This window comes from Notolepis coatsorum, assembly GCF_963971535.1.
Source record: "Notolepis coatsorum genome assembly, chromosome: 7".
Taxonomy (NCBI): domain Eukaryota; kingdom Metazoa; phylum Chordata; class Actinopteri; order Aulopiformes; family Paralepididae; genus Notolepis; species Notolepis coatsorum.
Window position 1 is genome coordinate 84549413 of NC_140171.1, and position 26378 is coordinate 84575790.

The 26378-nt window shown below is 42.6% G+C and overlaps 1 protein-coding gene across 1 annotated transcript in view; it reads left to right on the plus strand.

Moving 5' to 3' along the window:
- Positions 1–26378, plus strand: part of LOC311231691 (uncharacterized protein) — a gene marked incomplete at both ends in the record, with an annotated part of 524869 nt that overhangs the window by 422173 nt on the left and 76318 nt on the right. The window lies entirely within an intron of this gene.

Consider the following 26378-nt stretch of genomic DNA (forward strand, 5'->3'; position numbering starts at 1 on the left):
ATTTGTGCTGTCAGGCGATTTTTAAAAAAATGTATCTAATTAATTACAGGATTTGTAATTAATTAATCTAATTTAATCGCATTTTAATCGCATAACCATTTTCTGCCTGATATTCTATATTCTATAATCATATTTCAAATTGCATGTGTCCGGATGGCAGAATTCAGTACTGTATCTACAAAACCTTCTGTTTAATCATCTTCCATCTATTAATTTGCTTAGATTTTTCAGGTCTGGTCAATTTGAGCATGGTGTTATTCACAGTCAAAGATAAAAAAAAATGTATTGATATTCTCATTTGGTTCATTACAATTTACTCAAAAGAAAATTTTCATTCAATCAATCACCGCGCATATTGATTGATTGAATGAAAATGTTATTAACAGATTGCAGAATGGGTACAATACAGTATGGCTCAATACACACAATTGTTAAGGGGATGCAGACAGAGAAAGACTTCGTCTTGTTTACATCAGGGTCCCCCCTTTTCAATTAATCAGAATCAGATACCAAGAACATGCAAATGGACCATATTAAAAAAAAAATCTGTAAATGTGTATTCTACATTCGTATGGAATGAATGAGATACAAAAAAAATATTATATAAAAAAATAATTACATTTTTAATTTTTTTGTAATTAATTTTGAGTTAATTTTCATAACGCGATAATTTGCTGTGTAATTAATTAATCTAATTAACGCGATAAACTGACAGCCCTAGTCTAAATACCATATTGGCAGATTGCTCTCATTCAACTCAGACCATTTCCTGCTAGATTTAATTAGGTCATCCTGATTTGAGGCATATGTTGACGTCAGCGGGCGCTGGGTAAGCGGACAGTGATCCGATTGGCTCTGTGGTTGTAGCGCACCAAACGGGGTTTGACAGAGCGAGCGAGAGAGAGAGAGATAATCAGATAGACCCTCGCGACAGAGCACACATACCCACTGTGCCGCGCGGAGCTGCTCCCGAATCGAAGAGAGGAGAGAGAGACCACCGTGCAAACCCCCCCCCCCCCCCCCCCACCCCCCCCCATTCGGGAGCACAAGCTGCAGCGTGGCACACCCCCCGTACGGGAGAGGGAGAGATAGAGAGCGGACCCGCACAGAAACACCGCCCGCGGAGAGCAGAATGATACAGAGGGAGAGAGTGAAAGAAAGAAAAAAGAAGAAAGGAAGAGAGAGGAGGGAGGGAGGGAGCGAGGGAGGGAGGGAGGAAGAGAGCCTAGGGGGGGGGGCCTTATCAATAACGGCCTGTCTTTTTCCACTGCAACAGCCCCTGGTCTGCTGGATGCACACAAGGAAGTGAATCCTCTCTCTCTCTCTCTCCTCTCTCTCTCTCTCTCTCTCTCTCTCTCTCTCTCTCTCCTCTCTCTCTCCTCTCTCTCTCCCTCTCTCTCTCTCTCTCTCTCTCTCTCTCTCTCTCTCTCAATTCAATTCAATTCAAATGGGCTTTATTGACATGGGAAACATACATTTACATTGCCAAAGCCAAACAAAACTCTCTCTCTCTCTCTCTCTCTCTCTCTCTCTCTCTCTCTCTCTCTCTCTCTCTCTCTCTCTCTCTCTCTCTCTCTCTCTCTCTCTCTCTCTCTATCTCTATCTCTCTCTGTCTACCAGTCGCAAATTATGGTTTTGAGTACTTGATTAGAAATATAAAACAATGGGCGGTTAGGTGGCAGAGCGGAGATTGCGTTCGTCACCAACCCGGAGCTGTGAGCTGGATTCGCCTGTTCGAATCCAGCTCACAGCTCCGGGGTTGTCACCAGCTTGGCTGGCCGTCTGCACTAATACAATTGGCTGTATTAGAGGGTGGGAGAAGCTGGCGGGGTGGGTCCGGGTCGTTGTAAACAGCGACTCCTACAGTTCGGTCGGGGCGCCTGCTAAGCGCGGATAGGACTTGAGGGGGATAGTGTGGTCCTCCCACACGCTACGCCCTCTCGATGAGAATCCGCGCTGCCAGGTGAAAAGAAGCGGTGATTGGCTGGACGTGTGTCGGAGGAAGCACGTGGTAGCCTCCACTCTCCCAGATGATCTGACTGTGGGGGGTAAGTGCGCAGCGACCAGGAAGGGACTGGGAATTGGCATACGACTAACATTGGGATGGGAGAAAATCGGAGGAAAATGGAGGGGGAAAAAGACAAATAAAAAAATATATATATAAAACAATGAATTTTTTGAAAAAAACCTTACAGATGTCTTCAATAGACTCACATAGACTTTATTGTGTAAAGTTGCCCAAATAGTGCTAGGAATAGCAATGCAGGTCCCCTTTAAAGTGAAATTTCCCCCCTCCTCGTTCCTTTAAAGTGTCTTTTCCATTGTGTTTAAAGTGACCGTTTGTGTGTGAGCGAATGCAGAATGTGTGTTGTGTGTGTGTGTGTATGTGTGTGCTCATATGTACTTGTGTATGGAGAGATCAGTGTTCAATGTTCTGATGACCTGGGGGAAGAAGCTGAGCCATAGTCTCTGTTCTTGCTGCGTGTGTGCGTAGGAGCTTGCCTGACCGCAGCAGCTTGAACAGGCTGTTGTTGGGGTGGTGGGGGTCTTTCATTATTCTGCAGTCTCCGGATTTGCACCTCCTGTTATATAAGTCCTTCAGGGGTGGTAGTGCAATACCCGTAGTATGCTCTGCTGAGCGGCCTCTGGAGGGCCTTCCTGTCCTGTGCTGTGCTGTTTCCAAACCCGGCAGTGATGTTCCCAGTCAGAATGCTCTCTACAGCCTCGGAATAGAAGGAGTGGAGTATCTTCCCCGATACTCTGAACTTCCTTAATTGTCTCAGGTGATAGAGGCGCTGTTTTGCCTTTTTTCTTTTTTTCTACTGTTTTTTTTTGAGAGAGAGAGAGAGAGAGAGAGAGAGAGAGAGAGAGAGAGACGAATGAGATACAGAAAAAGATAGACAGAAAGAGAGAGAGACACAGAGAAAGATACAGAAAAAGAGAGAGAGAGAGGGGTTATAAGTGTTCATACTATCAGGGGTGCAGTCGTAATATCAGAACTGCCTGTACGCTGTTTAAATGACGCCACGTGCACGCGCGCGCATGCGCATACATGTTCCCTCGCGTGCGCACAGAACAGATGATTATTATGCATAAATAGTAGGAAACATGTTTGTATAGGAAATTACTAGTTTTAGTTTAGTTTTTTTTTTAATATTGCCTTGAAATAAAGAAGCTGAAAAAGGTAGCAGGATGTAGCCTTCAATATATAAAGAAATTATATTGTCAACAGATATGGTTGAAAAACAAACAATGTTTTACTGTAAATGTAATTGTAGATACAATATTGTAGTTACAATTTCTTTAATTGAATTAACTTAAACTAGAAAAGTAAATACAAACTAAATTAACAATGTAACTTACAGTTTACAGTTTCCTTCTGAAGCACAACGAAATGTCTCATACTTCCAGTCAGGGCCATTTGGTTCCACAGCTCAAGCAAACCCCCACCAATTGGTACAGGGCTTGTATTTTGGTTTTGCAGTTTCTCTCTATTTGTTATGCTATTGGTATCCTATTATTATGCAAAGACTAGGTGATAGATAAGTGACGGGTACTTGGCGCACGGCGCGATGAGTCGAGTGAAAGTTGTCAAAGCATTTTTGTGTGCGCGAGTGCACGCGCATGCACATCCGTGCGCGTACTTCTGCTCAGAAAACTCCTGGGTCTGTGTGGTACCGCGTGGGACCACCACTGCACCACTGGATACTATATAGCTATATTTCTAGGACCCTTCCAAGGAACTATAAAAGCATAAGCTATTTATTGAATTCTTGGGCCATTTGATTTTGGGAAAATCACGCGCGTGTATGTGTGTGTTTGTGTGTGTGTGTGTGTGTGTTTGTGTGTGTGTGTGCGTGTGTGCGTGTGTGTGTATGTGTGTGTGTGTGTGTGTGTTAGGGCTGAGCTATTATTTATTATTTATATACATATAGAACTCTTCCACATGGATTTTAATATATCATGCTTTAAGTACTGTAGTTTTAATGTAGTTGGTGTTTTTTATAGTGGTCTTTTTTAATGTAGTTTTAACGAAGCTGGTGTTTTTTTTTTATAGTGGTGAGTGTTGAGTATTGTGTTTGTCTTTTAACCACTGCACAAATGAAGTTCCGAAAGGAAAATAAAGTAATTTGAAGTTGAAGCTGAAGTTGAATCTTAATGAGTTCGAACCTCCGTATTTTAAAATTTCCGTTTTTTATAATCTTTTTATTTTAGACGAAAAATATATATCAGAATGTAATATATATCAGAATATCACAGTACTATGTTGTGTTTACAATCATTCGAAAGTCATGCGCGAACACAGACACAACAACACAGTCTAGGGGTCACCATCATACATTATCAGGAAATGAATCAATCATGCAAAAAAGAGAGAGTTGAGTGACTCACACTCACCCGTCTTATTTCATAATACAACGTTTCCGAATTGCCGTTTGGATTAAGCCAAGTGTATGCACTGCAGTGATGCTGAACTTTCTCAGCGGAACACAAGTTACTTAACGGTACACAGGTATGTTATGCACGTTAATTAAGCTATGCATGTTTAGCTTGCTAACGTTAAGATAGCAGGAGACGTCGGCCAACAAAGATGTTGTTTCAACAAATGTATTCACAAAATGGATTACCATCCAAACGTTATTGAAGCCTCCCGTGACCAGTAAGTAGGTACTACTACTCTTAATAACCGCAGCAATATGCGCTATGTTATGCGCTACGTTATGCGCTACGTTATGCGCTATGTTATGCGCTACGTTATATGCGTAAATGTGAGCTATGTGCCTAAAGTCAAGACTCTACAGTACTGAACAAGAAAAATTATTTAGGCAAAGTAAAATATATTGTTGGTTTCCTGTTGGTTGTCAGTTTGGCCATGGGTAGGTAGGGAATTTATTTAATTTTATTTTTTTATTTTATTCTTTCCCACGGCGACTATGGATAGGGAATTTCTTTATTTAATTAAAATGTTCACAACAACATGGATGCATGTACTCTGCCAGCATGTTTAATATCCATAATACTAAATGTTTGACTAAGATTTCTATGAAACTTTATTCTTAAAAATCGTATTTTTTTTATTTTTTATTTTTTTATAATTCTTTTTAAAAAACTCATAAAATATATTGGGTCGCACCTAAATCGGCAGGGTCGGTCGGCAACCGGAAACCAACTATTAATTTTGTTAGGCCCTAGGAGCAATTTCTTTGCATGATTAAAAATGATGGTTTGAATGTCCCTTCGAAAAACCCTGGCAAAGTTCGAATCCCAAAAACAGGCTTTGGGGACAGCTCCAGTGCGTGTGTGCGCACGCTGCTGTGGTGCTATGTTTAGAACTCCCATCCAACACGGTGGGCTCAAGGCAGGTAGTGGATAATCTGAAAAGTCAAGGTTTTTATTTCCATGCTGCCGTTGCTGATAACCAGTGATTGGATAAATCAGGAGATCGATCCTGAATCCCTGTGCTTGACATTTCAAGCTGCTCTTAATGTCATCATATTCGAGAGGAGAAGACGAGGGAGCCGGGAGCAAATTGACTTTGACATCGGCGGCCAGTTCCTCCGTCTCTGAGATGGAAATTGACATTCTGATTTAGAAATGACCTTAAACTGTCGCCCACTGAACTTGACCCGTGGTATTTGATGAGTATTGATTTAGTTTAAAAGCTTTGTGCCCTGGGCGGCCTGTCTATTCTTTTGGGTCTTTCCTTGTCTGATGTCATCTAGCCGGGTGGCTTAAACTGGTGATACTGTAGCCTTAGGTTACCCAAAGGCTATTTGGCAAAGAACGTTTGCTTTTTGTCCGGAAAACATGTGTAAAAGTGTAAAAGTAGACTAATCTAAATGCAATGTCACTGGTGGTGATATAGTGAAGCCTATACTCTGTTTTGGTGCAAGTCAACCAGTCTCAATCAATGAATCAAATGAATCAATCAACCACTCAATCAATCAACCACTCAATCAATCAACCACTCAATCAATCTGTCTGTCTGTCTGTCTGTCTGTCAGTCTGTCTGTCTGTCTGTCTCTCTGTCTGCCTGTCTGTCTGTCTGTCTGTCTGTCTGTCTGTCTGTCTGTCTGTCTGTCTGTCTGTCTGTCTGTCTGTCTGTCTGTCTGTCTGTCTGTCTACCCACCCACCCACCCACCATCTTCTTTGTGTGTGTGTGCACGTGCGCATGTGTGTGTGCACGCGTGCATGTGTGTGTGTGCAATCCAATCTAGTAAAAAGGCATAGTTTCAAAGAGGGACTCCTCTGTTGCAGGCAATCTTGTGTGTGTGTGTGTGTGTGTGTGTGTGTGTGTGTGTGTGTGTGTGTGTGTGTGTGTGTGTGTGTGTGTGTGTGTGTGTGTGTGTGTGTGTGTGTGTGTGTGTGTGTGTGTGTGTGTGTGTGTGTGTGTGTGTGTGTGTGTGTGTGTGTGTGTGTGTGTGTGTGTGTGTGTGTGTGTGTGTGTGTGTGTGTGTGTGTGTGTGTGTGTGTGTGTTTGTGTCTGTGTGTCTGTGTGTGTGTTGCAGGAAATGATGGGTAAACAAGGGTAACGTTAGGAAGATGCAACATTATGTCCCCCATACAATGTGTACTGATATGTCTATTAGTACGAGAGAGAGAGAGAATGTGTGTGCCTTCTCTAGTGTGCAACTAAACATGCATCCTGTTTGTCTGCACATGCACATGTGTGTGTGTCTGTGTGTGTGTGCACATGTGCATGTGTGTGTGTGTGTGTGTGTGTGTGTGTGTGTGCGTGTGTGCGTGTGTGTGTGTGCGTGTGTGTGTGCGTGTGTGTTCATATGACCAAAGCACAGCCTTATAAATCAGTGCAGGTTTCAATATCAATGGCTCAGTTTAAGTGCTATTGATCTTCAGTAATAGCAGTGCCATAAATTATGCTGGGTATAGGAGCAGTCAGACTCTCTGAAGCCAGGGGGGTTCTGACTGGGTCCTGGGAGGTCCCCAAAGACTAACAATAGTTGTATTTTGGTATCATGTAATTAATTAATTTACCGGTAAGCATGATACTGTTATCTATTATGTTCTTTCCCCTCTAGAGGAGTACGTATTGGTGTTCCTCTTGATTGATAAAAAGATAGATAGATATGGATGGATATAATCATAATGTTTTCCACTAGCCACTAATTGTGAACATAGAATAACTGATACTCACTCTGTGGCAGGGTGCCTAGTAGGGGTTTAACGGTATGTGTATTCGTCCCGCGAATTTACGTTCGTGGCTCATGGTGCGGTACATGTAGCCATACGAAGAATACGTCTCATAGTCATACCACTAGGTGAAACTAAGGTTGCACATTTTACAAATCTATGCTCAATATCTTTACTTTACTTTACACTGGCTTACATTGATCTTTAATGTTGAAGATTAAGCTTGTATTGACAAATTTAGATGATGAATAAAACGTTGAAGCTTGTAAACGCACGCACGATGAGAATCGGACAGAACAAATAACACGCACTGACCCTCTGCACTGCAGGCTGTTTCTCCCCTCCTCCCTCCCCTCCCCTTACAAGTGTCGGGTGTCCCTAACCATGAATGAATTATATCATGTTTGTAACACAGCAGCACAGCAGGGTCAATAAAATTGTACAGTTTTCTTTCGTTTTCTTGTTCACCCAATAATGTTAACAAATGGAAAGACACACACACAGACACACACCAAGTTGGTGTGTCACTCACCAACACACACGCCAACCTTCTCACAGCTGATCGAAGAAAAAAAAAAGCAATACTTTTCCGGACTGATCATCTGAGCTCCTCTCCAGTTGAACTGCTACTGTGTTTAAAATCCAAAATATTGATAAATCCTCTGCCTCTTCATTGTTGTGTAACATGTCATCTGTTCTCTAGTCTTCAGTCTCGGCTTCACGTGCAGTTAAAGGAAAACTCCAACATTTTGGGAAATTAGCTTATTTAACATCTTCCCTGGAGTTAGACAAGAAGATACATACCTTTTTTGTCTCTGTGCGTGCATTTAGCTTAGGAAACAGTCGCTCCGTTAGCATAGCTTAGCTTCATCACTGGAAGTGAGGCGGGGCCGGAGCCTGGCGTTCCCTTACAGTGTATAGTTTGATTGATTGATTGAAAAGTTTATTAACAGATTGCAGAATACACTCCAAATACAACTCCAAAACGTTCATGTAAACATGTTGTGACCTGTGTATTCCCCTCATTACGTTTTATAAGCAAATATACTCGGAACTATCTTTTTGCCCAACCACTCCTCTCTGAGCGCAGCCAGTGATTTCAACGTGTCGTCGTGATTGTTGACATTCTCATTCATTCAAATGATCCGAACCGATTGGAGTTTATGGATACCATGACTTGAAATCCTCTTACCTTGACGATTAAAAGTCTCCCCAATTTAGAAAACAGTAATCCAATGGCTGGTATTGTTATACCGGACGCTCTGAGCTAACCGGAGCTAACGCAGATCAGGATGGTAAAGCATATATAATGACTTCCTTTCTGGGGTTGTCAAAATAAAAGTGCAACGTTTATAGCAGCGGAAAACGTTTATTTTGTACATTATCTAACGTTAACACGAACCTAAACTAACTTTAGGTTAGTTGTAACGTTAGTTTAGGTTCGTGTTAACGTTAGATAATGTACAACATTTTTATTTCTCCACGTGGTGAATACACAGGTCACAACATGTTTACATGAACGTTTTGGAGTTGTATTTGGAGTGTATTCTGCAATCTGTTAATAAACTTTTCAATCAATCAATCAAACTATACACTGTAAGGGAACGCCAGGCTCCGGCCCCGCCTCACTTCCAGTGATGAAGCTAAGCTATGCTAACGGAGCGACTGTTCCCTAAGCTAAATGCACGCACAGAGACAAAAAAGGTATGTATCTTCTTGTCTAACTCCAGGGAAGATGTTAAATAAGCTAATTTCCCAAAATGTTGGCGTTTTCCTTTAAATCCTCTCTACAAGTGAAACTGAAACTTAACAAGCCTAAGTTGTTAACACTTTAACTGCCACACACGAGATATCTCAGGTTTCCGATAGTTATGTTGAAAGCCACTCACGAGATTTCTCGGAATTTTTGTATTTTTAATTTTTTTAGCGATCTGAAATCATATTGCATCACGCAAGCCTATCCGAGTATACCCGAGCACTGCCGGCGATCATATGTGGAAAAAAGCGCCCCCTATCGTCTCCCAGATGACATAAGGGATTTTGGAATGGACTCAATGAAAATGGATGGGGAAAAAAATCCGGTACTCCACATTTTCCAGTCCACTGATCCAGCCGGGGTTACCACAGTTCATTCTGGAGCCTCTCAGCCCTGCGGAATCATGTGTACTACTGTATCACGTTGGATCCATACACTTATCGATTTTTTCGAATGGTGATCAGGAATTGGAATATACCAGTTGGATACCATCTGATGTCAGGTAAGGAATCTATGTTATCAGTGTTAGGATAATCAGACAAATTTTGATGAAGATATAGGCTGTTTTGTGAAATGGGCTCTTTCGGTTTCACTGTAAAAGTCCAAGAGGAAATCAACGCAGCGATTATCCGTGCGCGGCCCGAATGTGCTTGCGTGCACGTATAATATTGATCATCTAGCGTTTATTTGAAAACGATTCATAAATAGGCCGACGAATATCAACGTTGTGGAATATTCCAGTAAAAGACGATTTTCATAGAATGGTCCAGAATGAACTGTTTTTTATCTCAAAACGGGTGCTTTTCTAAATGCTCTGAAACGGAAATGAAGCGATAAAAAACCAATCTGCCTTGACAGCACTGACTGGAAAATAGTCTTTGATAAGCGACGGGCAGATTAGACACATAGCCATAATTTAAAACATAGATTAGGCGATATTAACGTTAACATTGAAGTGGACCGTGTCATCAAGGGGGTAAAAAGGAAAACCCGGCGTGGCACTCAAAGTGTTAAGGGGGCAGTAGGCAATTAATTTACTCAGTGGATGCCTGAACAGACACAGACTACCACGGCAAGTCTATAGAAAATGATTCTATTTCATAATAATAATAATTATTATTATAATAATTATTATAAATATATAATAATAATTATAAATATTATTTTCCTGTTGTACCGAATTCGTACCGAACCGTGACACCAATACCGAGGTACGTACCAAACCGTGGCTTCTGTGTACCGTTACACCCCTAGTGCCTAGTTATCTACAGAACCTTCTGTTTAATCATCTTCCCTTTATTCATTTCCTTAGAATCTTTGTACACATGATCTCAAGAAGGTACTGAATGAGATCATTGGCAGTCTTTCATGTCTGGTCATGAAAATGGGGCGGCGTGGCTCAGGGGTAGAGCGGGTCATCCAATGATCAAAGGGTTGGTGGTTCGAATCCCGCTCAAGCCCATGTCCATCCCACTGCCGTTGTGTCCTTGGGCAAGACACTTAACCTACTTGCCTCGTATGAATGTGTATGCATGTGAATGAATGTTGGTGGTGGTCGGAGGGGCCGTAGGCGATGATTATTCGCCACGCTTCCGTGAGTCTGCCTCAGGGCAGCTCTGGCTGCAATTGTAGCTTACCACCACCGGTATGACTGTGTATGAACGAATAATGGACTCTGTAAGCGCTCTGGGGTCACTGGGGTGTCATGAAGAGCGCTATATAAATCCAATCCATTATTATTATTATTATTATTAGCATGGTGTTATTCACTGTCAAAGATGCAAATAAAAATCATAATTCATATTCTCCTTTGTTTCATCACAATTTAAGCAAGCCTAGTAATAGACACAATATTTCTGACACTGGGAATACATTCACTGAGGTCCATAGATGTCCCTAGATACCAAGAATATGCAAGATCTTTTATTGTCCATGGCAGAGAAGCACAACACTTGTTTGTTTAACACAAATAAAAACAGGCAACGCACTGCTTCGAACAGCATTAATTTCAAACACCCTTGGAAATGTCAAAACAAGTCTAACAACTAAAATGCTCATTTAAAAAGAAAATAATAATATTTGGATCAAGCAGAAACCATGGGATGGAAATCAGAGCGTGTCAATGGCATCTCCACTCAGCTGATATAATCTTGCGGCAAGGCGGAGGCACTGGTGGCGGCGTTTCCTGTTTCATAATAAAAGTTCTCTGTGCTGGGCGGCTACGTGGCGCAGTGGGCAAGGCGCTCGCAACGAATGCTGGAGACTAGGCTCGAACAGGATGCCTCCTGTTCGAGCCCCGCTCTCCACATTGCTTTCAGTTTAGTTGGTCGTCCACAGTAATACACATTGGCCGTATTACGGGGAGGGAAACTGAAGGGTGGGGATCGGGCGTTGTGGACAGCGACTCCTACAGGTCGGTTGGTGCACCTGCGCAGTAGAATCAAGAAGCGACGGGGGCGGGGCCCCTCCAAAGCCCAGACCCCCGACGCTGAAAGATCGAGCCGCGCAGGTGAAAAGATGCGACGGCTGTTACCTCGAGTATCGGAGGGGACTCATGCTATGTATGACTTAGTCCACATTGCAGCCGGCTTGTGGGAGGCAAGAAACAACGTTCGAAGACAGGGGAGGGTTGAATTGGACGATATGAAAATTGGGATGGGAGAAAAATAGAAAATGGGAGAAAAAGTGGATAAAAAAAAAAAAGAAGTTCTCTGTGCTACGAATTTCATAATAAAAGTGGCTGCTATTGTCATAGGAGAGATGTACATAGTATTTATTTTTTCCGCGTTTGATTAATATAACTTTGCGGGACCAAATAAAAATGCCTTGCAGGCCTGTTGTGGCCCGCGGGCAGCCTATTTGGAACCCCTGTATTACACAATCAATATCAAAGACATGCTCAACCAGTCATCAAGATGAACTCACGCCATGGCGGAGGTGTTACGATCTGGGGTGGAGTGTGTTGGAGAGTAGGGCCCAAACTAGGGATGTCCCGATCCGATCACGTAAACTCATACTGAGGCCTTAGTTTTGGTTTTAAATTGCATAGCTACTCGCCAGTTGGCTGGTAAGCCAAAAAGTTAGTTTCCTCCCCTGCACACACACACGCACGCACGCACGCACGCACGCACGCTATTGCACTCTATTTGAAACGATGTGGTTTGTTTTCTTGGCCGAGCTGCGGCGTGGGGGCGGGTTCTAAACACTCCGGCAAAACAAGCGCTTATAGGGATGGCATCGACAAGGGTCCTCGCCTGCCCGTTCATGTGCAATGCTGGATAATGTTGGACACAGGATCGCTGTGGATATTTGGAATGGCGATCAGATAATTGGATTATTCTTTTTGCAGTACATCAGAGACAAGGTAAGGACTATATGTTATTGCCCACAGTATTTGAGCAAACCTTGAGGGCCAGCAATACCAAAACTTTATGGAACATCAAATATCCAACACAAATTCTTCCGGCTTGGTCCAAAGATGCTCTCTAACAAATTTGGTGACGACTGCGGATAATCTGTTGGAGAAGTATAGCAAAAACAATGATTTGGACAAAGTTCTAAATGGCAATCAACAAGCAAATGGGCGTGACTTACATGGTTGGGCGTGGCTTACATGGATAGATTGATCTTGACCAAAACCAGAATACTTATACATTATACTTATGGTAACTGAACGTAAAGTTCATTGTCATAGTGCCACCGTCTGGCCAAATGGGAATGAAGGTTATCCGATAACCCTAGTTATATGATTAGCGTAGCTTTTCTGCTTCGCCTATGGGATACACTCAGCGCCTAATGCGCGTCAACTGAAACTTTTCACATGCACCTTCCATCTGTCCAACCACGCCCACCTCCGGCCAGCTTATAGCCCAGGTGTGGCAGTCAACTCCCCCTTCCAAGTCTGAATTTCAACGAAACACAGCCAAGGGTCCTCAGGGCTGCGTATAAAGCAGAAAAGCTACGCTAATCATATAACTAGGGTTATCGGATAACCTTCGTTATATTTCATTAGCTACGCTTTTCTGCTTCACCTATGGGACATCGGGCGAAGCAGGGCGCGTAGCCCCGACAAATGCACCCCCTGTGGTCCCCTTCATGACCATCAGAAAAACATGGGGTGGGGTCCGGCCCCCTCGCCCCACCTAACGAGGAGCGGAGGGAAGGACTCCAATCATACGCAGTGTGGTGCAGTTACCCCAAAACGTACAAGGTGAGTAGATCATGTGAAAAGCCGCTGTCTACCTCACCATGCACCCCGCCAGCCGCCCGGCAGCGGGATGCAGAAGGGGTTCCAGCTCCAAGGGCTGCACATATCCTTTACAGAGGCGGGGCCCCCGGCCATGGCCGTGAGACAGAACCCCCCCGAAGATTCCGATGAGAACCAAGATCCTCTCCCGGATGTATGACAGCGCCCTCCCCCCCCCCCCCCCCCCAGGGCCACCGTGCTTCCTATCGAGCCGAGCGCCGAGAAAGGGAGTGCGCACGTACAGGCGACCAGCAAAGCGGAGCATGACTGACACCTGGTGGAAACTAGGACAAGACTGACCCCGCCCCGGCGCGGCCAGGATGAACCCTGCGTCCCCCAACGTAGCCGCTCCTCCATAAAACCAGACAGGGGGCGTACGTTTGGCCGTAAGTCACAGAGGCGCTAGAGGGACTGACTGCCCGAAGGCAGCACTCCACTGGCCCACTCTCCGAGTGAAGGACCCCCCCTGTGACCACAGGCCTGCCCCATCACCCTCTCTTGGGGGTCTCTGGCTGCGTCTAACCAGACGAGCCCTCTCACAGAGCCCCCCAGGGGTTACAGGGACCTACAGGCTGACCAACACCTTAGTAAGAGCAGAGCTCGACTGTCAGCCTGAATGAGGGAAACCTACATAAAAAACCCTCCTTCCCATCTGTACACATAGAAAACCGTTTCTATGCTGTTCTAACAGATCCGGGGGTGTCCCTGGTTCCTAACGGCAGTGTTGCAAAAACACCCGGAACCCGGAAGCACTGACCTCTAACTACCAATACGTCAGGCCGTAGGGAGGCAGAATAGGCCCACTACCTCCCCACCGTATTGGGCCGGCACCCCACATTAGAGGGAGTCGGCGAAGTCCGGCGCGTGAGATGTGACATAGCCCAGTGCGGGCAGACGTCCTCCCCCTTTTCAGCAGGAGGGGGGGCTGTCCAGCAGCCCACACTGAGGATGGAAACCTTCACCATGTCTCCTCTTAAAATCTACCGATCGGGAGACCGTATCTGAACTTCCACCCCCCGCTTTCACAAAAAATGGGGGCAGACCCTCAAACTAGTTCCCATTGCTGGGACCGGAAAATCGACCTATTTCGCCAACAAAATTCAGAATGAAACCGATTTTGTCTGGTCGTCGTGGCTGTCGCACTTGCTTTATCATAGCAGAGCCAGAAACAGCGCGAGACAACAAAGAGCCTTGAGTAAAAAACTCGAACCGGGGAAGCACGCACGCAACTCTCCTGGTTACTAACGCCAGAGCTAGTGAGGGTCCCCATATATCCACCGACGGATAGCGGGGAATCCCCTTTATGCAAAACACAGATATGCAAATACAGATATGTAAAAAACAGCCCAGGCGCCAAACACGGCGGCAGGCCATCCTGCCTGGGCGGGACTTCCACGTACACGTCACTACGTGAGGAACGTAGCGACGTCCCTCCCCAGTTTAACATACAAGTGACACCTGAGTTACACTTGCCACCATGTTTAAAAAACGCCAGGCTCTGCCACGCCGAAAGAGAAACATCCCCTTAGAAAGCTTTCTCTTTCCAGACAGTATCATATCACAATATGTACGAACAGACTCAAGCGGTTAAAACCCAGCTGAGTCGGGGCGCCCTCGTGGCGCATACCATAGTGCCTCGCGCACCTACGCGGCCGACCCAGGTTCGATCCCAGCTCCCGTCGTTATTTGTCGCATGTCCTCCCCACCTCTCCTCCCGTTCGCCCTCTCCTCTGTCGGTCCTGCGTGACCAATAAAAAGCTGTAAAAATGCAAAAAAATTATAATAAAAAAAAAAACAGCTGAGTCGAGAGACATACAATACGTCACCACCTACCTCTTCCCAGCGGGAGCGGCAACGCAGCGTCCTGCTCGCGCTCATGGTTGACCAGAGGAGCTGGATGTAAGATATTTAATGAATACATATATTACAGCTCATGACATCAGGCCTTCTCCAGAGGGAGAAGACTGAAACGTCATATAACAACATATGAATAGATTGTAAAGGATCCCCTTCAGGTATAACGCTGGTCCCAATTTGAAAAAATGGGACCAGGCACGCCCGCCTGCCTCCGGGCTGAGCGCCACCGGAAACAGCGGCTTTAATGTTATTATAAATAATACAGACTGTAGGGTCACTGAACAATCTAGTACAGTGGTTCCCAAACTGTGGTGCGCGCACCCCTTGTGGTGCGCGAGTGCCCTCTAGGTGGTGCGTGACATGAAAAGGTGGTAAATAAAACATTTTTTTTTTTTACAATAAAATTTCATAAAAATCTTAGTAAAACCTTTAGTATTATGGATATTAAACATGCTGGCAGAGTACATGCATCCATGTTGTCGTGAACATTTTAATTAAATAAAGAAATTCCCTATCCATAGTCGCCGTGGGAAGAGATAAAATAAAAAATAAAATCTGAGACCAGCAACAATTTTTTCTAACAAAAACCCATTGGGGTCAGCTAGGTCGGGAGGTGATAGGGGGTGCACGTCCAAAAAGGTTTGGGAACCGCTTATCTAATACATCAGACACAGTCAGAAAAAGACCCGTAGATGAAAAAAGGCACAGGACACGCTACCATTGTACCTCCCCACAGGGTATACACAGGTATATTCTCATGGGGGATATGCCTAAAACGTCATATCCAACACACACGATTAAGCCATTGTCTGGCACCACATCAGACATGGCAAATGGTTTTCAATCTACCATATATATATATAAATATATATACCAGCGTTTCCGTTAGCCGGTAATTACCGGTATTTGACCGGCAAAATCTGTTGAAGTCCGACATATTTAATCTCTCCGGTCTTAATGTCTGGTGAAAATAATTCCCTCCAAGCACAATTTGATTATTTGAATTGTATTAAAATAGGCTAAAATTAAATAGCCTATGCGATGAACGAAACAATCATTACATTTGTTTCATCGTTGCTTCACCAAGCAGGTATAATAATGTTGTCAGCGAGAGCTTAGTGCTGGGTTTTGCGAGTGCATGTGTAGCTGCAGAGCCGGAGCAGCAGCGGCACAGTGCAGTACTCCAATTCAGCCATTGGCAATTCAGCTGTTGGGTGGGGGGCGCTGTTGAGCGGTCCCCAGATAGAGCCAAAAAACAGCTGAATCTGCTGCTCTGCAGTGCCATACTCTTTGCAAATAAGTCGTTGCGAGGTGGAGAGAGTCATCACGCAAACCCACGATAATGTTGCCGTCTCTCTCTGCCAAATTTCTCAGTTCTTCGCTTGATATAATTAATACAAATGTCCAATATAACGGAATTCGTTAGCTCATAAAAATGTGATTATAACAGACTGCTGTTTATTATTGTACAGACACCTATTTGATTTAAAGTCGGCAGCAGCACGGAGTCTCGGGACTTATTTTATTTGGAATATAATGATTGTATACGCAAAAGTAGCCTAGTTTTAAGTTAAAATATTATAAATCTACATGCCTTGAGGATGTCAATTATTTTTAAGCTCAATAAACTCTGACCGGAATTTCTCTCATTTGACCGGTAGATTTAAATCTACCGGACCCTGAGACCGGCAAAAAACATTTATAACGGAAACCCTGATATATACATATGCCTAAATCCATAATTCCCCGTTGTCGTGTACATAACACGAGTGGGAAGTGTGGACACACTGCATGGCTCTGCGGCGCCTCACCTTGTTCAAAACAGGTGATACAAGACACAAGCCAGCATGATATAGTGATTGAAAATCATATCAACAGATTGCAGAATGGGTACAATTAGGGGTGGACGGTATAAACGGTATACGGTATAAACGGTATTAATTTGCTCTACGGTATGGATTTTGACTATACCGTGTAACCGGTAGAGTAGCTCTAAAATAGCAATGACGTCATGTAACCACAGCGCGACTATTTCAATCGCATTTGCCCCTAAAAATAGATAGAATTAGTCATAGATAATAGATATGTGCAAACTGGAAAAAGTTATTTAGGAGGCTTCGCGCAGTGGGTGTGTCAACACGCAATTGTCATTTCATAATAAACACATATCACCGCGGCGCACAGCAAGTTTCAATTTCAGTTCCTGGCATTTTTAACCAGTGGAGAAAGGTAAGATATTTCCCTATCGTTTTTCTTATATGAATTATTCTACGTTAATAAAACATACCTGGTGATCAACTACAGTTTGCTGTAAACATTATGATATGCGTGTAGTGTTATGATAACGATGGCTGCAGCGGGAGCCGGGAGGACGGCGGAAGCAGTGGATTTGCGAATAGCATGCAGCTGCAGAGCCGCAGAGCCAGCGGCGCTTTCAGGTCAGATCCGCTCAACAGCGCCCCCCCACCCAACGGCTGAAAGCTGTGACCAGACCTGAAAGCGCCGCTGGCTCTGCGGCTCTGCAGCTACATATGCTTCTAGCAAAATCCAGCATCCAGCCCGGCTGTTTGCAATGGGAGCAGCACGGACTCGGGACTTATTTTATTTGGAATATAATGACTTTATACGCAAAAGTAGCCTGGTTTTAAGTTAAAATATTATAAATCTACATGCCTTGAGGATGTCATTCTTTATATAGCCTGCCTATCAGGCAAAAAAAATTATTCTAACGGAAACACTGATACCGTGATATATACCGTTACCGTCTATGCTTCAAATTATACCGTGATATAAATTTTAGACCATACCGTCCACCCCTAGGTACAATGCAGTACTCCTGAATACACACAATTGTCAGGGGGATGCCGACCAGGGAAAGACACCAAAGTCTCATTTACCCCAGTGTAGCCCATTTTCAATTTTACCATATATATATATAAATATATGTCTAAACCAGGGGTCTCAAACTCGCGGCCCACGGGCCAATTGCGGGCCTACTGGACATCAAAGTGTAGTGTTAACGCGGCCCGCGCACAACTGTTTGCCGAGTCGTTGCGCGAGAGTTGGACGTTTTATTTATTTTATCACTTGTAGGCTACCATAGCGCAGGCTCATGACAGCAACGTTATGTTAGTGACTTGGTTGAAACGTGATTCCGGAGTGATATCAAGTAAAGTGGAAGCAAATGCATCCTCGCTATCTCTCTCCTCTGCGAGCAGTGCTGAAGTGCTCTGCACTGTGTACGAGTCTGGTCCAATCACATACGTGTCCCGTCAGCGTTTTCCCCCCTCACCCACAGTCTGCGAATCAGAGGCAGAGTAGGGGAGTAGCGCGGGTCTTCACGGACTGCATGTCGTATCTCTCTTTCAGTTCAAGTCGGAGCAGATTTGAAAGCGCATCTACAGTAAACTCGCTCCCAGTTTTATCTCTGTGAGATAAATGTAGCTATTAGCCTATTTTCGCCAGGAGGCAGCCAGCAGAAAAATATGGCATTTTCAAAGATGGTCAGTAAAAGAAAAGTCGACTGCAATTCAAAGGTGAATGGACGGAAAAATATGCGTTCATCCCGAGTCCCAGCCAGGGGCGTAGCTGGAGATTCTGGGCCCCATGAAAGAATCAATTTGTGGCCCCCCAATCTATAAAAAAATTTGGGGCATTTATTTATTGATGAAAACGCATAATATGGTTTTTACCTATTTTTTTTATAATACAGGCAATTATACTTTTGAGTCATCTACATTAACTTACTTTAGGATAATAATAAAACCATATAATAATAAAAAGATAATAATAGTGTTCTCTGGCCCCCCCCCCCCCCCCCAGTGCTGGGCCCTTGGAATCATCCTAACCCCCCCCCCCCCCAGCTACTCCCCTGGTCCCAGCACCAAACCAATTATGTGACTATATGCCAAGAAACGGTAGCTATTTGAAAATAATGTATGACTGAAGTGAATAACTGAAGAACTGTTCATGTTCTGAAATGTTATTGCTAGAGATTGAGAAGATTGGATCAGTTGTACTTTTTTTTTGAATACTTGAAACCCTTTTTTTGTGGAATATTTGATGCAGCCCAGCGTTACCCAGACTCTACCTCCAGCGGCCCCCAGGTAAATTGAGTTTGAGACCCCTGGTCTAAACATACAATTCCCCGTTGACGTGAACATAACACGGGGGAAAACCCATTGTCTGGCACCACATTAGACATGGCAAATGGTTTTCAATCTACCATATATATTATATATATATAAATTAGAGCTGGGCCGTTAACGGCGTTAACGCTATACTAGTATCGCGCGATAATATAATTAACGCATTAATCTAAAAAAATTATGTTTTTTTTGTTTTTTTTTTGCATTTTTGCATTTTTGCATTTTTACCTTTATTTACCCAGGGTAGGTTCGCTGAGCACATATGCTCTTTTTCAGGAACGCCCTGCTTCACATTCACACAGTTCCATTCACACCTGGGAGCTGCCCAGTACAACCACAGTTGACACCATTGGCCACTGAGCAACTCCACTGGAGCAGTTGATTCAAGCCATGTCACATAGTTCAAGTTTGAAATGATTCTTTCTGTTTTGCTCCTGAGAGTGTGCTAGATACTGTACTGTACTGGTAATATTATTTATTTGTGTTAACTTCTGAATAAAACAACTTATTAAACACAAGTACATCTTATTGAACATTATTTTGATATTTCATTACCAATTATCATAGCAAAACAGCTTTTTCAAACAGTCTGTAATGCATTTTGGAAACGGGAGATGGGCTCATGGTGTAATGGGCCACCTGGCCTGAGAAACATAAGGAACACACATATTTTGAATGCCTTCGGCAGGTTTTTTTCTTTTTTTTTTAGCCATTTTAATCTAGATTAATCTAGATTAAATCCAGGATTGCAGATAGATTAATCTAGATTAAAAAAAAGTATCTATGCCCACCTCTAATATAAATATATATGACTAAATCCATAATCCATTTTAATCGCATAACCATTTTATGCCTGATATTCTATATTCTATAATCATGGCAGAATTCAGTACTGTATCTACAAAACCTTCTGTTTAATCATCTTCCATCTATAAATTTGCTTAGATTTTTCAGGTCTGGTCAATTTGAGCATAGTGTTATTCACAGTCAAAGATAAAAAAAAAATGTATTGATATTCTCATTTGGTTCATTACAATTTACTCAAGCCTAGTAACAGCCACAGTATTTCTGACACTGGGAATACATTCCCTGAGATCCATAGATGTCCCTAGAATCAGATACCAAGAACATGCAAATGGACCATATAAAAAAAAAGTCTGTAAATGTGTGTTCTACGTTCTTATGAAATGAATGATATTAAAAGAAATTAAATACTTTTTTTTCTTTTTTTTTGTAATACATTTTGAGTTAATTTTCATAGCGCGATAATTTGCTGTGTAATTAATTAATCTAATTAACGTGATAAACTGACAGCCCTAATATATACATATATAAATATTAGGGGTGTAACGGTACACAGAAGCCACGGTTCGGTACGTACCTCGGTATTGGGGTCACGGTTCGGTATGAGTTCGGTACAACAGAAAAAAATATTTATAATTATTATTATTAATATAATACTTTTTTTTAAATAAAATCTTTTTTATTTTTTATCTAATTTATATATTATATTTATGATAATTATTATAATTATTATTATTAAATCGAATAATTTTCGATAGGCTTGCCATGGTAGTCAGTGATACTGGTGTCATTCTGTGTTCAGGCATCCAGTGTAAATGAATTGCCAATGCCTAGTGCCTCTTTAACAACTTATAGGCTTGGTAAGTTTCAGTTTCACTTCTAGAGAGGATTTAACTGCACGAGACTAAATACTAGAGAACAGATGACATGTTACAAGCAACAATGGCAGAGGATGTGTGTGTGTTGGCGATGCACGGCGTGTGTGTGTGTTGGCGATGCGCGGCATGTGTGTGTGTTGGCGATGCGCGTGCGTGTGTTGGCGATGCGCGGCGTGTGTGTCTGTGTTGGCGACGCGCGGCGTGTGTGTGTTGGCGATGCACGGCGTGTGTGTGTGTCTTTCCATTGGTTTCATTTGGTTAACATTATTGGGCGAACAAGAAAACAAAAAAAACTGTACAATTGTAATGACCCTGCAGGCTGCAGCTGTTCTTCTAATGTAAATGTGCCTTTCTCCGTGCACTTTCGCTCGCTCTGAAGTCGGACTCTGTGTGCCCGGCCACGCGCGCTGTTCTCGCACGGACCTCGCGAGTGCCAGCATGTGCGACTGGTGTGTTGTCACGTATTCGTCGTATGGCTGCACGTACCGCACCGTGACGGCCATACCGTAAATTCGCAGGACGAATACATGTACCGTTACACCCCTAATAAATATATGTCTAAATTCTCCGCCGACGTGAACATAACACGAGGGGAAAAAATCCAGGCCGTCGCTACTCCTTAACACATCCACCGCCAATCCCGTTGTACAGCGATATTGAGTTCATATTTCATTTTTTCGCCATGGCATTCATAATTCCGCCACCCAACCTCTGGTGATACAGTGGGACCCTGCACAATAGTGCAACGCCTCAATACCGCCGCCTGGTGGATGATCGGGCGAGTTACAACGGAAGTGGCCATCGGTGCATCTGGGAAATCCGTCACATATCGTTGCGGGACTACAGACGAACACTGGCGTGCATATGCATTGCTGCCATAACTCAATAATCGATATGATTTGGGTGTTTATTGCGCCATACAAACCGGAAATGGATCTAGTAGATCGACGTCAAATAAGTGGGATCTTTTTCCTCCAGTCTCATCGGCGAACGGTGAGACAGTAACGTTACTTTCAGCTTGATTGTTTATTCTTTTCACTGCAAACCGATCTGATCAATATATCACCCATACTACATAAGATAAGATAAGATATTCCTTTATTGATCCCCTTGGGGAAATTCAGGCATCATAGCAGCATGGGGGAAAAGGGGGGGGGGGGTACAGGTAGTAACAACAACACAAGCAGTGTAAACAAATAGGTCAATATAATTACTATCTAACTAGCTGAAAAATATATTCACAGTATTCACAGTGTCACATAAGGTGCAGTATGCCTAAGGTAGTGTTATAATTTACTATCTACTGAAATATACATTATTCACAGTATCACAGTATCCACTGAAATATACATTATTCACAGTATCACAGTATCCACATAGGGTGCAGTATGCCTAAGGTAGTGTAAATTGTCCTCCTTGGGTTCCTATTAGTCCCAGATCAATGTCTGGCAGCAGTCGCTGCCCTCTGTTGTGGAGCCTGGAGGCCGCTAGTCGCTGCCCACTGTTGTGGAGCCTGATGGCCGCTGGTATGAAGGACTGTCCGAGGTGGTTAGTTGAGTGTCGGGGGGGTATGAGTCTGTAGCTGAACGAGCTTCTCATCTTGACTAGCTCGTCGTAGAGGGGGTGGTAGGGGTTCTCCATGATGGCAGCCAGCTTCCTTCTCATCCCCCTCTCTGCCATCACCTCTAGTCTAGGTAGCTCGACTCGCACCACGGAGCTAGCCTTCCTCACCAGCTTGTTGAGCTTGTTGGTGTCCTTTGAGTTGATGTAGCCTCCCCAGCATGCCACAGCATAGAAGAGGACGCTGGCCACTACAGACTGGTAATAAAGCATTTACTGACGATCATAGAATTATAAACGACCCCCCCCCCTTTCATCCGCGCATGATGAATCATAACTAGGGATGCTCGATATTGGCTTTTTTACCGATACCGATATTCCGATATTGTCCAACTCTTAATTTCGATACCGATACCGATACCGATATCAACCGATACCGATATATGCAGGGTTTCCCCCCAAAAAAACGGAATAATTTCAGGTAACTAATAATTTCACTGGATGCATTCAAAAGGCTTTCTAAATGTAAGCATTATCTGTGCAAAATATGATAATTAAAAAAGTAAAAATTAACATTACATATCTCTTGTTGTTGAATTAAACCAAAATGCATACTTTTGACAATAAATAAAATAAGAATTGGTTTTTACTTGCTTGCCTGGGTAAATAAAGGTTAAAAAAAAAAAAAAAAAAAAAAAAAAATTTACCGATACCGATATTTTCCGATATCACATTTTACTGCCGATATCGGCCGATAATATCGGTCGGCCGATAATATCGGACATCCCTAATCATAACGTATACGATCATGTACAGTTGAATTTTTTAATATAGCGTGTATCTGCAATAAACGGCAGTTGATAATCTACATATGCGTTTATGCCTATAACTCACGTTCTATGAATTACTACAGAAAACGATAAAAACATACTTATATTCTAGAAGGTATTTTTGGAAGAATCTATGAATGAAAAAGTATAATGTTCCTACATCCTGAACGATAGATAATCGATGTTGAATGGGCCATAGTAATGTCAATTTAGCAATACAATTTAAAAAGTTATAGCCCTGCAAAGAAGGTGAACATCTCCGTAGGCTTAGAGTGGTGGCAGTGAGCCTACATTGATGGATATAACCGTGGCAGGGAATGTGTTTGAAGTGCGGTCAGCGGTCACAAGGAAAAAACAGAGCACCAAGCCAGTAGAATGTAATGGCTAAGAAGACACAGCAGGAAATGACGGGGGGGTCCATTTACTCGAAAGAGAAAGGATACACACCACAGGGTTATACAAGCACGCACCTGTTGATGTACACCTGCCGCTGGTCACGTGCCTCTTTTTCCTTGAATGAAGGCGCCAAGCTCTTCCGGACAGCTCTCTACAAAACACATCCAAATGACACACATTCGGAGGGCAGCACGCTAGGGCTCGAAAGCCTTCCACCGACCGCGCCATAGCATACCAGCAGTCCCCCGACGAGGAATTGCCGGTCTGCTAGTAAAACTCCATAACGAGCAGTGTTACCCAAGCACTTCCTTTTCCGAATGCGCCGGGGAAGTCCTGAAAAAAGGACTTCGGTGGAATAACCTTTACATCTCTCACCTAAATAACTAACAAAATTTCTGTTCCAACTGCCTAAGGCCTGTGAGCACAAACGTTTTGTTGAAACAATGAGGAAGGGAGAGTTGACCGCCACACCTGGGCTATAAGCTGGCCGGAGGTGGGCGTGGTCGGACAGATGGAAGGTGCATGTGAAAAGTTTCAGTTGATGCGCATTAGGCGCTGAGTGTATCCCATAGGCGAAGCAGAAAAGCGTAGCTAATGAAATATAACTGGATGCTATTATGGTTTCTGAGACCCAGCTTCGCTGCTTGGACCCCTAATAACAGTACAGTTTGCGGGTTCATTGCCCAGCTCAAGGGCATGTCGGCAGAGATTGTGGGCACTGTAGAGGCAGTACTAGACACCCTGGAGGTGCCAGCTGATGCAGAACACCCCCTCTGGGCCAGGGAATCAAACTAGTGACCTTTCCTTTATTGGTTGGCCTCTCTAGGCCTTGACACCCCATATTGTATTGTAATCACATACTTCATATACAACCACACACACACTCACCGGGTGCTGCAGATTAAATGGTACCACGCAAGTTTTAATAGTAGTTTAATTCGCTCCATCTATCAGCCTATTATGCTATTATCATTACCACTATAATTACAATCTACCAAGGAGCTCTTTCTAATTGCCTTAAGTGGTCCAAAGGCCAGTGTACCTACAGCAACTTGCTGTGTGTGTGTGTGTGTGTGTGTGTGTGTGTGTGTGTGTGTGTGTGTGTGTGTGTGTGTGTGTGTGTGTGTGTGTGTGTGTGTGTGTGTGTGTGTGTGTATATGTGTGTGTGTGTGTAGTGTGTGTAGAGTGGTCATTTAAAACAATTAAAAGAGGACAGAATTAAGTGGTGAACAGATGAGTTGCTAGTTTCTGTCTCCATAATGAGATACATTTGACATGTTCTTTATCTTGGGTTGAGTCAATAGTTTAGTGAATTAATGGTGATAGATAGGTAGATAGGTAGGTAGACAGATAGGTATATATATATATTAGGGATGCTCGATATTGGCTTTTTTACCGATACCGATATACCGATATTGTCAAACTCTTAATTTCCGATACCGATATCAACCGATATCAACCGATACCGATATATGCAGGGTTTCCCCCCCAACATTTTTATAATTTCAGGTAATTAACATTACTTATCTCTTGTTGTGGAATTAACACAACATTATGCATACTTTTGACAATAAATAAAATCAGAATTTGTTCTTACTTGCTTGCCTGGGTAAATAAAGGTTATAGAAATGTAAAAAAAAAATAAAAAAAAATAAAAAATTGAAAACCGATACCGATATTTCCCGATATCACATTTTAATGCCGATATCGGCCGATAATATCGGACATCCCTATTATATATATATATATATATATATATATATATATATATATATATATATATATATATATATATATATATATATATATTAGTGCTGTCAGGCGATTAAAAAAATGTATCTAATTAATTACAGGATTTGTAATTAATTAATCTAATTAATCGCATTTTAATCGCATAACCATTTTATGCCTGATATTCTATATTCTATAATCATATTTCAAATTGCATGTGTCCGGATGGCAGAATTCAGTACTGTATCTACAAAACCTTCTGTTTAATCATCTTCCATCTATTAATTTGCTTAGATTCTTCAGGTCTGGTCAATTTGAGCATGGTGTTATTCACAGTCAAATATAACAAAAAAAATATTGATATTCTCATTTGGTTCATTACAATTTACTCAAAATAAAATTTTCATTCAATCAATCACAGCGCAGATTGAGTGATTGAATGAAAATGTTATTAACAGATTGCAGAATGGGTACAATACAGTACGGCTCAATACACACAATTTTTAAGGGGATGCAGATCAGAGAAAGACTTTCGTCTTGTTTACATCAGGGTCCCCCATTTTCAATTCATAATGAATTGTAAGTAAGGGTGCAACTTGCACTGTGCAATCCATTCTTTGTGGATCTAGCCCACAGTATTTCTGACACTGGGAATACATTCCCTGAGATTCATACATGTCCCTAGAATCAGTTACCAAGAACATGCAAATGGACCATATTAAAAAAAAATCTGTAAATGTGTATTCTACATTCTTATGGAATGAATGAGATACAAAAAAAGAAATTATAAAAAAAAAAAAATTGTAATACATTTTGAGTAAATTTTCATAACGCGATAATTTGCTGTGTAATTAATTAATCTAATTAACGCGATAAACTGACAGCCCTAATATATATATATATATATATATATATATATATATATATATATATATATATATATATATATATATATAGATAGATAGATAGATAGATAGATAGATAGATAGATAGATAGATAGATAGATAGATAGATAGATA